This window comes from Octodon degus, unplaced genomic scaffold (genome assembly GCF_000260255.1).
Source record: "Octodon degus isolate 3935 unplaced genomic scaffold, OctDeg1.0 scaffold00114, whole genome shotgun sequence".
In the NCBI taxonomy this organism is placed as follows: domain Eukaryota; kingdom Metazoa; phylum Chordata; class Mammalia; order Rodentia; family Octodontidae; genus Octodon; species Octodon degus.
The window spans coordinates 5,510,990-5,522,520 of NW_004524690.1; the positions used below are offsets into that span (position 1 = coordinate 5,510,990).

The 11,531-nt window shown below is 43.1% G+C and overlaps 1 protein-coding gene, 1 long non-coding RNA gene and 1 other non-coding gene across 3 annotated transcripts in view; 2 read left to right on the forward strand and 1 right to left on the reverse strand.

Annotated features, from left to right (window-relative positions):
- Irf2 (interferon regulatory factor 2) overlaps positions 1-1,124 on the reverse strand; it is a 95,764-nt gene extending 94,640 nt beyond the window's left edge. The window contains exon 1 of the mRNA XM_023699636.1: positions 935-1,124. The gene's annotated coding sequence lies outside the window, so the exon portion shown is untranslated. The remainder of the gene's footprint in view (positions 1-934) is intronic.
- A 2,436-nt stretch (positions 1,125-3,560) lies between these two features.
- LOC111812153 lies at positions 3,561-7,865 on the forward strand. The gene is made up of 3 exons (XR_002817732.1): positions 3,561-3,628; positions 7,056-7,148; positions 7,540-7,865. It is a non-coding gene; the product is annotated as an uncharacterized LOC111812153 (long non-coding RNA).
- Positions 7,605-7,711, forward strand: LOC111812162. Its single transcript, XR_002817739.1, has one exon. It is a non-coding gene; the product is annotated as a U6 spliceosomal RNA (small nuclear RNA).
- Positions 7,866-11,531: the final 3,666 nt, after the last annotated feature.

Below are 11,531 nucleotides of genomic sequence, written 5' to 3' on the forward strand. Positions count from 1 at the left end.
CGCGGGGACCAGAGGCGGCCGGCGCTAGGCCGCGGCCCGGGCCGATGACCCCTGGGCTCCGCTCCCCACCGGGACGCGCTGCCCGGGCCCCCGCGCGCGGGACAAGTGCAGTGACAAAGCCCCTGGGCCAGGCCGGGCGCTGGCGGGCGGGAAGCAGGACCTGGCACCCTCCAGAGCGGCGGCGGCCCAACCCCCAGGAAGCCGGGCGCGCCAGCCAGGCCCTGCGCCCAGCTCCGCGCGGAGTCTGCCGGCCGGCTCAGCTGCTGGCACCCGGCGCCTGTGACCCGCCCGGAGCTGGGCGGGCTGACGCCGAGCCCCGGGCCCCGCAAGTTTCCAGTCCCCGCGGCGGGGGGTACCCCGGCCGGGTGCGGGCAATCAGCGGCGGCAGGCGCCAGGTTATTTACGGAGAAAGGAGCCGGGCACCGAGGGAGACCCGTTCCCCTCCTTGGGCTCCGCGGGCAACGGCAGCTGCAAACGCACAGACACACGACAATCTTGTTTTAAATGAGGCCCGACTCCAGCGGACCTGCACCCCCACCCACGACACCTGGGGCGCAGAATCACACAGAGCAGATCTGCGTCCGTGGAGCCACCTCTCCACATCTGCAAATCCAAAAGTGAAATTAAACCTCCACCAACCTCCTCCTCCTCCCTTTCTACCTCCTCCTCCTCCTCCTGCTCCAGGCAGCCTCAGCAGCTCCACTGCCAGTAGCAACAGCAGCAGAACCTGCTTCCCCTAAATTCAGATTTTCCATATCGTGCCGACTGTTTCTCCAAACATCGGTATTAATATTTATGAATCCCGTCATTTTCCGTCTGCAAAACATCGTGTCAAAGCATCAGGACACGCATACACACACAGCTCCTCCAGTCCCCATAAACATGCCCTCGAGAGAAACACGCACAGTCACAACTATTATTTGAAAAATGTTACCTCTCAGTGTGCTTTTTCAACGCTACCAATACAATTCCGCAAGGTATAAGTGTTGCTAGGGTGTGTGAAATGGAAATGAAAGCCCGTCAGTAGAATAATCGCAGGAGCAAAACTAAAAGTTACTCCCCGGCTTGCCTGAGAACAGTCCAGATCGAAAGCAAAACAAGGAGAGGAAACTGCGAAGCGCTGAGCCTGGAAATCCCCCCACCCCCAGCCCTCCTCCGGCCTTGCTCCCTCCCTCCGCCCTCCTCTCTCCGCCCTTCCTCCACGGTGTTTGTTTCAAGCTTGTGCAACTGGGAGGTGGAGGCCAAGGGGGGGCGCGAGCGGCCCGGCCGTAGGGTGCGGAAGTTTGCCGCCGCCGTTCATTGGCAGGCAGCGCCGCTTTCATCATTTCTCGGAAAAGTCAATTTCATTTTCACTTCCCCACGTCTAGGCAGCGGGAGCAACAAGCGGCAGCGCGTGAGTTTGTAGCTTGCAAAAAGGGGCGCTCAGTCACCTCCCCGGCTCTCTGAAGGGGACTGGAGGTGGCACCGGCAGTGGTTCCGTGGTCAGCTAGTGGTGGTAGGAGAGAAAGGGAGGGTCCTGTCTCTCCATCCAAAGGGACACCTGGAGGTGGACAAGAAGGTCGCTTTCTCTCCAGGGGAAGCCAGGGCTCCTAGCCATTTTGTGGTTAGGTGGTGTTTGCAGCCGCTGTAGGTTCAGAAAGAAAAAAGTCTCACTTCGGTGCAATGCCCGCTGCAATGAAATGAGAGGGACAATCAGCTGAAAACTAGCATGACTTGGGCCAAGACCTTAGTAGACAGCTTATCTGCGGCTGAGAGTGGGAGGGATCCGTCTGACAGGCGCTGACACCACCTGGAATTCTGTCTGGGAGCTAGGATGGTAAGGAGGCCTCCCCTGCGACACAGCAGCACTCCTGGGCCCCCTTGCTAGGAGTTCCATTGCTGCAGGTGAAAGGCTGTTTCTACTGAAAACTGTGTTGAGCTGGGCTGGACTTGATGGAGATTGTATATTGTAGAACTTCCAACCAAGTTCAGATCTGGCCTCCGTAACTTACTCGCCTGGAATTCTTGCCTCAGTTTCCCATGTTGTACAATAGAGAGAAATGAGAGAATCCAAGAATGTCCCAGGTACAGTTAACTAGTACCTGTCACTTGGGACCTCCCCATTTCGGTCACATTAGTTATATCTGTTTCTTCCCGACGTATGATTTAATCAGCCTACCACCAGTCTTCTCTACCTACCAAAGAAAGTCCCTTCTTAGGACACCGTAGCTATCAAAAGTACTGTCACAAAAGTATTGAATTCTACGGCCTGGAAAACAGAAAGCATCCAAGTACACGTGTATGGCAAGGAAATCGCTGAATGCATAGGACTATGCCTTGTGGCTGTGGCCTCCGATTTGTTATTCATTCGACAACACCACTACATAATGCTGCTCTCATATTACATATATCAGTAACTATCTGTAAGGTATAGAATGGCTTCACCTGCCCAGGGACCCAAGTTAAAAACTCAGTAGTTTTTAACCATTTTTTTTTTTCTATACCAACCAGGTAGAAGGAAGAGCTGCAGGGTGTGACTTTGAACTGCTTGCTCCTTGCACGCATAGGCTGCTGATCTCACTTGGGCAGCCTCCATGCGCAGTTCCCAAGAATGAATAATGAGGAGTAGTTGGACAGCCGATGCCTTCCTTGGGTCTGTGACAAGCAGCTGCCTCAGTGGTGTACTTTCAAGGGAGCCAGACAGGGCTGTGCTCACAAACTGCACCCTGTGTCCTAATTACCTATTACCACACCTAAAGTTATTCCTGGAAACTGATGTGGGATGCAGAAAGCCTCGAGACTGCTGGGCTGCTGAGGCTTGACTTCCCAGTACCCATTCTTTCACTACAACCACATGAAGAGTAGATGTGTCTGATGAAAGCCCAATCACTTGGCCTTGTTTCAGGAAAAGGCGCTGTCTTAATTATGGTCTTTGACAAGCAAGTTTTCCCAATTTTTTTTTCCAGTCATGTTTGATGCTTTCTTTCCAAAAGTACACATTTAGTCATGTCCTATTGACCTGCTGATGCTACAAACAAGCATTTCTGACCCTGGCCCATTCTTAGGTCCCTGCTGTCATTCAGGTATTGCAGTTCCCAGAAACCTGCCTCCTTCCTGTCTAATACCTTGGACTACAGTGGCTACACTGCTACCAAAGTTAAGCTGAAAATAAATGGCAGCTAAAGCCCAGTGCAGGATTCTTCTTTGCCCCTCAGAAAGTTCTCTTTAGCTTTCTGAATGGAGGCCTTACTATTTGACAAAACACATACAGTTCAGTTATAATCTCCTATAGACTAGTTTGCAGCTTTGTCCCCTGCCACTGTGCCCACCCCGTAAGGCCTGCATCTCTCCCTTGCCAAACCTGCTGCCTTCCTTTTGAAAAACAGTGGAGACAGATCCACTGCCTTTATCTCTTGTTTCCCCTTAGCATGGGACCCAGCACGTAGGCACTCAGTCCCTGTGAGTTAATGATTACTTGCTCTTTTTGTCAGGTTCTCATAAAGTGTTTCTGACCTTATCAGAACATTTACTTTACATTTTAATAATTTTTAATATGAACATAACTGATACTTATTTTTGCAGCAGTCAAAAAATGTAAGAAAGCTTAAAGAAAAGGATAAGCCACCTGAAACCTCACCTTTTGATTTTGGTATGCATTTCCTACCAGTCATTTTTCTAAAGGGTCATTTGCAATTGTCATCTATTCAGTCTCTCTTTCAGCATCCTTTAATAATGCTGATTGTGCTTTTCATTCCCGGAAATGCTTATGTGACATCCTTCTGTCCTATTCTATTTCTTGGCTGGCTTCTCTTCTGTTGCCAGCCCCCTAAATTATGGTGTTCAAAGCATTCTCTCCTCAACCCTCTTATTTTCTCATTCTCCATGTTTTCTCTTTGGGTGCTTTCATCCACGCCCAAAGCTTCAATAACAGTACAGATGGCCCCCAACTTATGATCATTCTACTTAGAATTTCTCCACTATACAGTGGTGCAAAAGCAATATGCATTCAGTACAAGTCATACTTAAAATTGTGAGTGTTGCTCTTTTCCCTGCAATACACAGTAGGATACTCTGTGAACTCTAGGTGGTGGGCAGTGGCAGTGAGCCAGAGCTCACAGCCACACACACAATCAGAAGGAGAACCAGCCAGTACCCTACGGTGTGCCTGTTGCTAAGCTCTGATACACTACAGGTTAGGTTCATCAAATGCATTTTCATCATACAATATTTTCAGCTTATTCTGAAGATGTAACCTCATTGTAAGTAGAGGAACACAGATGTTTGATGATCTGTAACTTTTGAGTTCTGGTATATTACTTCCTAGACATTCTTCAGATGCAAAAAATTCCATGTATAAAACTAAATTCATAACATGTTTCCCCACAAGCTACTATTTGTTACTTCACTGATTAGCCAGGAAACTGAGAGGCATCATAGACCCTCCTGGGGTTTCTTGAGACATGGGTATTGCTTCTAACTTTTCATGCCCCCAAACTAATAAAATGAATAGATTTCATTCTTATGCCTTTGGTGACATATCACTGAGGATCAAAGGTGTAAAAATGAATCCAAACATCCACATGGTATTAATGGTATTAATATACACAATTAAGGAATATTGCTTTGCTGTTCAATGAGATGTGCACAGTCATACATCTCTGTGGAAAATGGACCAATGAAGCCAAGCGTAATCTTTTTGGAAGCCTATGGAAAAAGGAACATTTGCCTCTCAAAGATGTCTGACCAAACGTTTTAGCCTAATATAGAAACTTGTTGGAACAGTCTTGTAAAGGAAAACCAGAATTCTCGTGGGGTAGCGTGATACACTTCGCCTATGGAATGGAACATCCTATGATATCTACCTTGATGCTTTAGGACTAATTTCTTTTCAGGAGAAATAATTGAGGACAGTGATTATTTCAACAGGACAATGATAGTTTTCTCCACAAGCAGACCTTAACTGAGGTAATTTAAAGATAAATTACAAAGTGGATCCCTAAAATTGGCTTTTAATTTTCTAATAAATGAGAATGTATTAATAAAATAATTATTCAAGTAGCAAACGTATACTGAGTACCCAGGAAGCCTTCTCAGTCTGTGAGACTTGAACAGAAGTGAACAAAATCAATGAAAAACACTGGCCCCACGAAGTTCTTACAGCCTAGTTTATTGACATGTTAATTTCTACTGTAGCAGCCTAGTGGTGGCATGGACATCATCTCCAGTTATCATCATAGCCTTTAGAACTGTAAACTAAAGTTAAGAATGTGTAATATGATGGTATATGGCAGTGAAAGCATTTACAGCTGGTATTAAATCTGGAGGTCCTCAGTCTATCAGCTGTCAGTCAGTTCTCTCTGCTGTGTCACTGGTACCTCTTCTGTCCTGGCCACTGAGTCTTGCCTTTATGCTGCTAGAATTCAGAGGGCTGTGAAATCATGGTAAATGTAGATTCCACACTTGCAAGAATTGTTGACTAATACAAAGCCATAAATAATGGCCCTGCATTGCAAAGAACATTATTGTGAAGTCTAAACTAAATAAAAATGAAGACAAGTTAATTTCCAGTTCAGGGAGTAGGATGCAGAAAAGTTGAAAAAGTTTTCATCAAAGTTCAAAGAACACTAGCACCAAGGTGGAGAAATTCTTGGGGTGTTTGCCTGTTACATCACACAGTGAGTCCTTCTATTTTACTGGAAATTCTAAAGTGAAGTTCATTTTGTTGCAATTACTTACTGATGATCATGAGTGTAAATTGAGTAATATATTGCCCAAATGTAGTAATAAATATTCATTTTGTCCTGTTCAGATCAAGGAAAGGAAAAATACACTTTCAAACATGGCCAGGATTGTGACTTCTGTGTGTATACACATACATGTATACAAGTGTGTGATCATTTTTCTTCTCCAAAGAAAGACTTTCAACTTTGAAAACTGTACTTTGTTTTTTAGAATAACTTCCTAAGTAGCTATGAAACACTCATTTTCTCTCTGGTGGTAAATCATGAAACATTGCTTTTAAACTTTAAAAATGAATGGAGAAAGTATCTATAACTTGCTGTTAACTGCTCTAGAAGGACTATAATAACTTTAGGAACTGAAGTTACAAGTTTTAAATTGGTAACCTAAATTCAGCAAACCACTTGATTCACTGGGCAATAGTAGATTTGAATTTTGTTCTATAACTTACAAGTTTTTAAGTGAATGTTGAGGCCTTAAATAGGTCCTTCCCCAGTTTCATAGCAGTTTGAATGATAAATATATCCTCATTCTAGTTGAAAAAGTTTGGGAATTTGCCAATCAGAAAGGCTAAAGAGTAACATAAAATAAAGGAGTAAGAGAATTGTTGATTGCTCTCGCTTCCTATATGTGAGTGACGGTTCACATGTACAACTCCTGGCACTGCCTCCATCACCTTTGATACAGGTCTATTCACGAGTTCCCACTGAGCCCACTGAGTACCATCCTGAGAGCCCCAGAGAAGGCAGTAGAACCAGACAAGGCCTCTGCTGTCCTGCCACCCATGCCCAGTGAGGGAGAGAGAGAGAGCAAGAAACAGAGAATAAAACAGGTCCTGATTTGAAGGGGGCTCTGCAAGAAATGAACAAGAGCGTCGACATAGAATATTGTGCCATGGAGGTAGTCACGGACACTTCCTCCATGGAAATGATTTCAGCCAAGACCTGAGGGAACAAAGTGCCACAGGCTTTGTTGCTTAAATGACAGGAATTTCTGTCCATATTATGAAGGCTAAAAGTCAGCAAACAAAGTATTCGCAGAGTGGGCTCTAGCTGTGGTAGGGGAGAATGTGTTTCATACCTCCTGGCTTCTGATGGTTTGCCAGATGCTTGGCTTTCTCTTGGCTTCTAAATACACCATTAGATCTTTTGCCTTGATGTTTACAGAGTGCTGATCTGTCTTTGTATGTGATTCCAGCCCCCCTTTAAGGATGCAAGCAGTATTGGTTGCCTTGGCTTAGGCGCCACCTCCCTCCAGCATGTTGTTACCTTAACTAGTTGCATCTATAATAACCCCTCCGTTTTTTTGTTTTTGTTTTTTTTTTTTTTCCAAATAAGCTCACATTCTGAGGTACTGGAAGTTAGGACTTGATGAATTTGTGGCAGAGGAAGACAGCTTCTTAATAGCCCAGTATGGAGACCAGTTGTGAAGTAAGTGCCTAAGCAGAGGAAAGTGGGGACAGATGTCCTAAGAGGAAAAAGGGTCTGGCATGGTCTGGGACTGACAGAGAGGGGTGTGACTCTGGAGTCGAGTGGAAGGGTAGGAAAGGCTGGAATGTAGTGGGCAAGAGGGCAGAGGCCAGCCCAAGGAGTCTGACTTCTTTTCTACCGGCGGTGGCCAGATTCTAAAGGGTTCTAAAGGTGATTTCTTAGGAATTTGCAACTGTTCTTTTAGTGAGAAGCTGCAGTCCATTACAGATGAGTTTGCCAGGAACACAGTGTTATTTATATTTAGTCTTTGTTATTCTATTTTTGAATTCCTAAGTCAAAATATTTTCTTCATTTTCAACTTTTGCTCTGATTTTCATCTCCACAAAATCAGTGACATTAATTAATGGCTCCCCTCTGTGAATAACAATCACCTTTCTGTGTAAAAAAAGAGATACAGTGCTCAGTGCGGCAGCACATATGCTGGAGCTGGAACAATGCAGAGAAGATCAGCATGGCCTCTGCACAAGGATGACACAAGGATGTCACAAGGATGGCAGCAGTTCATGAAGCAGTCGATGTTTTTAGGACATGGTCAGACACAGGATCCTTCCCAAATGAGACTGCACAATGGACTTGTTGACTTGCGCAGTGAGATGTTAAGCAGATTACTTCCATCTGAGTTGAGGTGGGCATGAAGGTGGAAGCTACCACTGCAGAGGCCTAAAGTAAGTTTTTAATAAATAGACTGTCAGTTTTTTATCGTTTTTTTTCTGGTTTTGGCTTTGGTTTTTGGTACCAGGGATCAAACTCAGGACCCTGTGCTTGCCAGGCAGGCACTTACGCTGCTGAGCTATCTCCCCAGCTCTGATTGTCAGTTATTAAAAAAGAGATATATTCAACTATTGATTCCAGACACACACTATTTTCCTCAAACCCATCTGGAGTGAACAGTGACCGCAAAATCAACATCTGTTCCAAAGTTGAGATTGTTTTAAATGTGTTTTATTTTGTAGCGTGGGAGACTGAACCAGGCCCTCCCTGTGGTAAGCAGGTGCTGCGCTCACAGCCACCCCTCACCTTTTTGACTTCTAAAAGTCTTGGAATTTTTTCCATCAGAAATTCCTAGGGCCAGGGAGATGGGTCAGTAGAATAAGCACTTGCCTGGCAAGCGCAAGGGCCTGAGTTCAATCCCCAGTTCTACAAAAAGAAAAAAAAAAGAAATTCCTTACATGATAGATTCCATCAAATTGATTTTTATGCATATCAACATAAATAAAACATCATAGCTGCCCCTCAACTGCTTTTAATCTGAAAATAATATTAGTTTTAACAACCTATTACATATCTTTTCAGCTTCAAGCCCTGGATGGTGACTTTCAGCTGCACTCCATTTAAACAACAACAAAAAAATCCATTACTTTGTTTTCCATGTTGAGGTTCTAAATGAAATGTCATTTGCTTCTTTTTTTCTGTTTTTCTTTTAATGTTTGTTTTGTTTTGGCTTGGTTTCGTTTAGTTTGGTTGTTGAGTCGGGGTCATCCTGTGTAGTTTATGCTAGTCTTCAACTCAGTATGTAGCCCACACTGGCTAGGAGCTCCAGGTGATCTTCCTGATTCAGCCTCCCAAAATGCTGGGATTACAGGTGTGCATCACCACAGCCAGCTTGGAATGTCATTTAAGAAAAAGAATCTGTTGAAAAAAAAAATACCAAAGCCACAACTACTATAGTCTCACTTCAATTTCAGATCTTTAGAGACAAATAAGGAGAACACAACTGCTTTGATACACCATAAAACTGAAGGACGGGGAGATGGCTCAGTAGAATAAGCGCCTCCCTGGCAAGTGTAAGGGCCTGAGTTCAATCCCTGGTTCCGAAAAAAAAAAAACACGTATAAAAAACTGAAGGAGGGAAGGAACCCTATAGGTTCAGCAGGACAAGCCGTGCAAGCAGCAGAGCTGAGTGAGTCCACTGCCTGAGCCAGGCAGGGCCAGCTGTGTCAGGGACCCCAGCTTTATGGGTCCATCATCAATGGCACTGTGTTCACATTGTCTCCATTTTTCTTCATTTCACTTCCTATCTTGATTAAAAAGAAATTTTTTTTTTTGCCTTTTCATATGTAGAAGCAGTAAATTGTGGCCACATGTTTCACAACATAGGCAGCTGATGTCATGCTTTTGTGACAGTCTATGGCAAACCTTTCTTTCCTGATTGAGAAATTAGAAGAACATTATCTCTAGCCCTTTCATCTCTCACAATGCTTCTTTTTAACTGGCCGTATATATACTTTGTGGATATTTTTATTATGAGCTTAAGTGTAATAGAGGGAAATATTTACATTATGCATTGAGGGTAAAAGGAAAGTTCAGTTTTAGGTGTTCAGAAGAAACTCTACAAAGATGATCACACATGAAGTTGAAGCACATTAGAACCTTAACCGTTGTTGCCTTTGACTGGTCGTACTACAAGCAGCTTTTGTTTTTGTCTTGAAAAGTTACTATTTTGAGAGTGGATTTTTATTTTGTCGCAAAATTTTAGATGGCTTTTATAGGTGATTTCAGAAATTTACTGTCTGATACTCTTTATGGTTTCCATATATAAATTACTTGTAACTTTTAGCTCTTTATGTTTCCATAGTGCTTCAAAAACGAAAGCACTGAAGTTTGCATCCAAGGTATCTTAAAATATAGTCTGTTGAGAATTTTTAAATCTGATTATCTTCAGGTGACATAAATGGTCTCCTACAAATGCTATCTTTTTTCTCCTAGTCTTTTATCAAAATATTTACTTTTCAAAAGGATTTGTTTTTACCTTAGCAAGACAAATATTGTCTCTTCAGAGGAATGTATAACGTATTTTTTAACAAACTTTGGAATTCAGTGCTCCTGAAAAATAAAAATAATTTATAAATCTTTTTTTTTAAATGTATTTAGTACAGGGTCTACAAGGTCTCACTACATAGATTGGGCTTGTAGTGATTCTCTCTCTTTCCACCTCCCAAGAGCTGGGATTATAGGTGTGTGACACCACACACAGTCTCAATCACAGTCTCAGCAAGCCCTGGGGGCGGGGCTGGCACTACTGGGGATCAAACCCTAGCCGCTGAGCTCTGCCTAAGCAGGTGCTTTAGCTGGCTGAGCTATCTGGCCAGCCCTTATAAATCTTTGTGGTTTTTTTGTTTGTTTGTTTGTTTGTTTTAAATATTAATGAGCAGAACATATTTATTGAGGGAAAGAAAGCTCCTGGAGAGAAAGAGGGACAGGAGGGGGGCCCTGAGCAGGTTGTCCCCCTATAAATCATTTTTAAACTTAAAAAGTATGTTTGTTTGGAATATGCCATTTGAAAAAATTAAGAATTCAAAGAAATCAATATAAATTAATTTTTAATTATAAATTTCATTTAGCTGCAAATTCTACTTACTATATTCTTAACTGTGAATTCAAACTTTTTGATTTCAAACATGAATGAGAACTCTAAGAAAAACAAAATTTTAAGTTAAATTAGTTCTTCTGGCTTTCTTTCAGGCACTTTTATATTTACTCATCATATTGTCTATTTTACTTGCTTGATTTCCACATATAACCAGATTGTCAGAATAAGAAAGAGAAAATTATCTCATTCCTCACTCTTCCTTTCCCTCCCTCTCTCTACCTTCTTCCCTCCCTCTCTCCTCTCTTTCTTTCTGTCTCTGTCTCTGTCTCCTTGTATCTCTGTCTCCTACTCTCTCTGTCTCTGTCTCTGTCTCTGTCCTCTCTTTCATTTTCCTTGCGCTCAGATCCTCATGTGGAATTCAGAACATTTTCTTTTTCTCACAGAAATAAGAAATGCTAATATTATAAGTATGTAGTTTACCTACATTCTGCATTAAAAGTAGGTTGAGTGGTGGCCTGGGACTACACAAATTTATTATGCTATATGCATGAGGAAATTTCATTTGCGTTTAAGCAGCTATTTTCAGGAGAATCTGTGAGCACAAACCAAGGGTATGGATCTAGGACTGTTTGTCCACCAAAGGGCTGTGCTCAGCATTCTGGAGGAAGTGAGGAGGAAAGAGGCTGGCTTCCTGGCCCAGCGTGCTTGCCACATGCCCTGGGAGACAGCCTGCAGTGAAGGGCTCATAACTGTAAGACAAAAGGTGTAGAGCCCAGTCCTAGGTAGCGCTTCGTGTCTTCATCTGTTCACTAACACCTATCTCTTACCTTTATAGTGTATCTCTATTTTTATCTTTTTTCTATATGTTAAATGATATCCTTCTAAATTTAATAATACACAATGGTAGCCAAAACTTGACTACTATAGAAAGGTATAGTGCAAAATTACTTAAATGAACTTAAGCATCTGTCAGTAGTGGCTGACGCAGTAAACTGTGGTTGGTCCCTCCATCA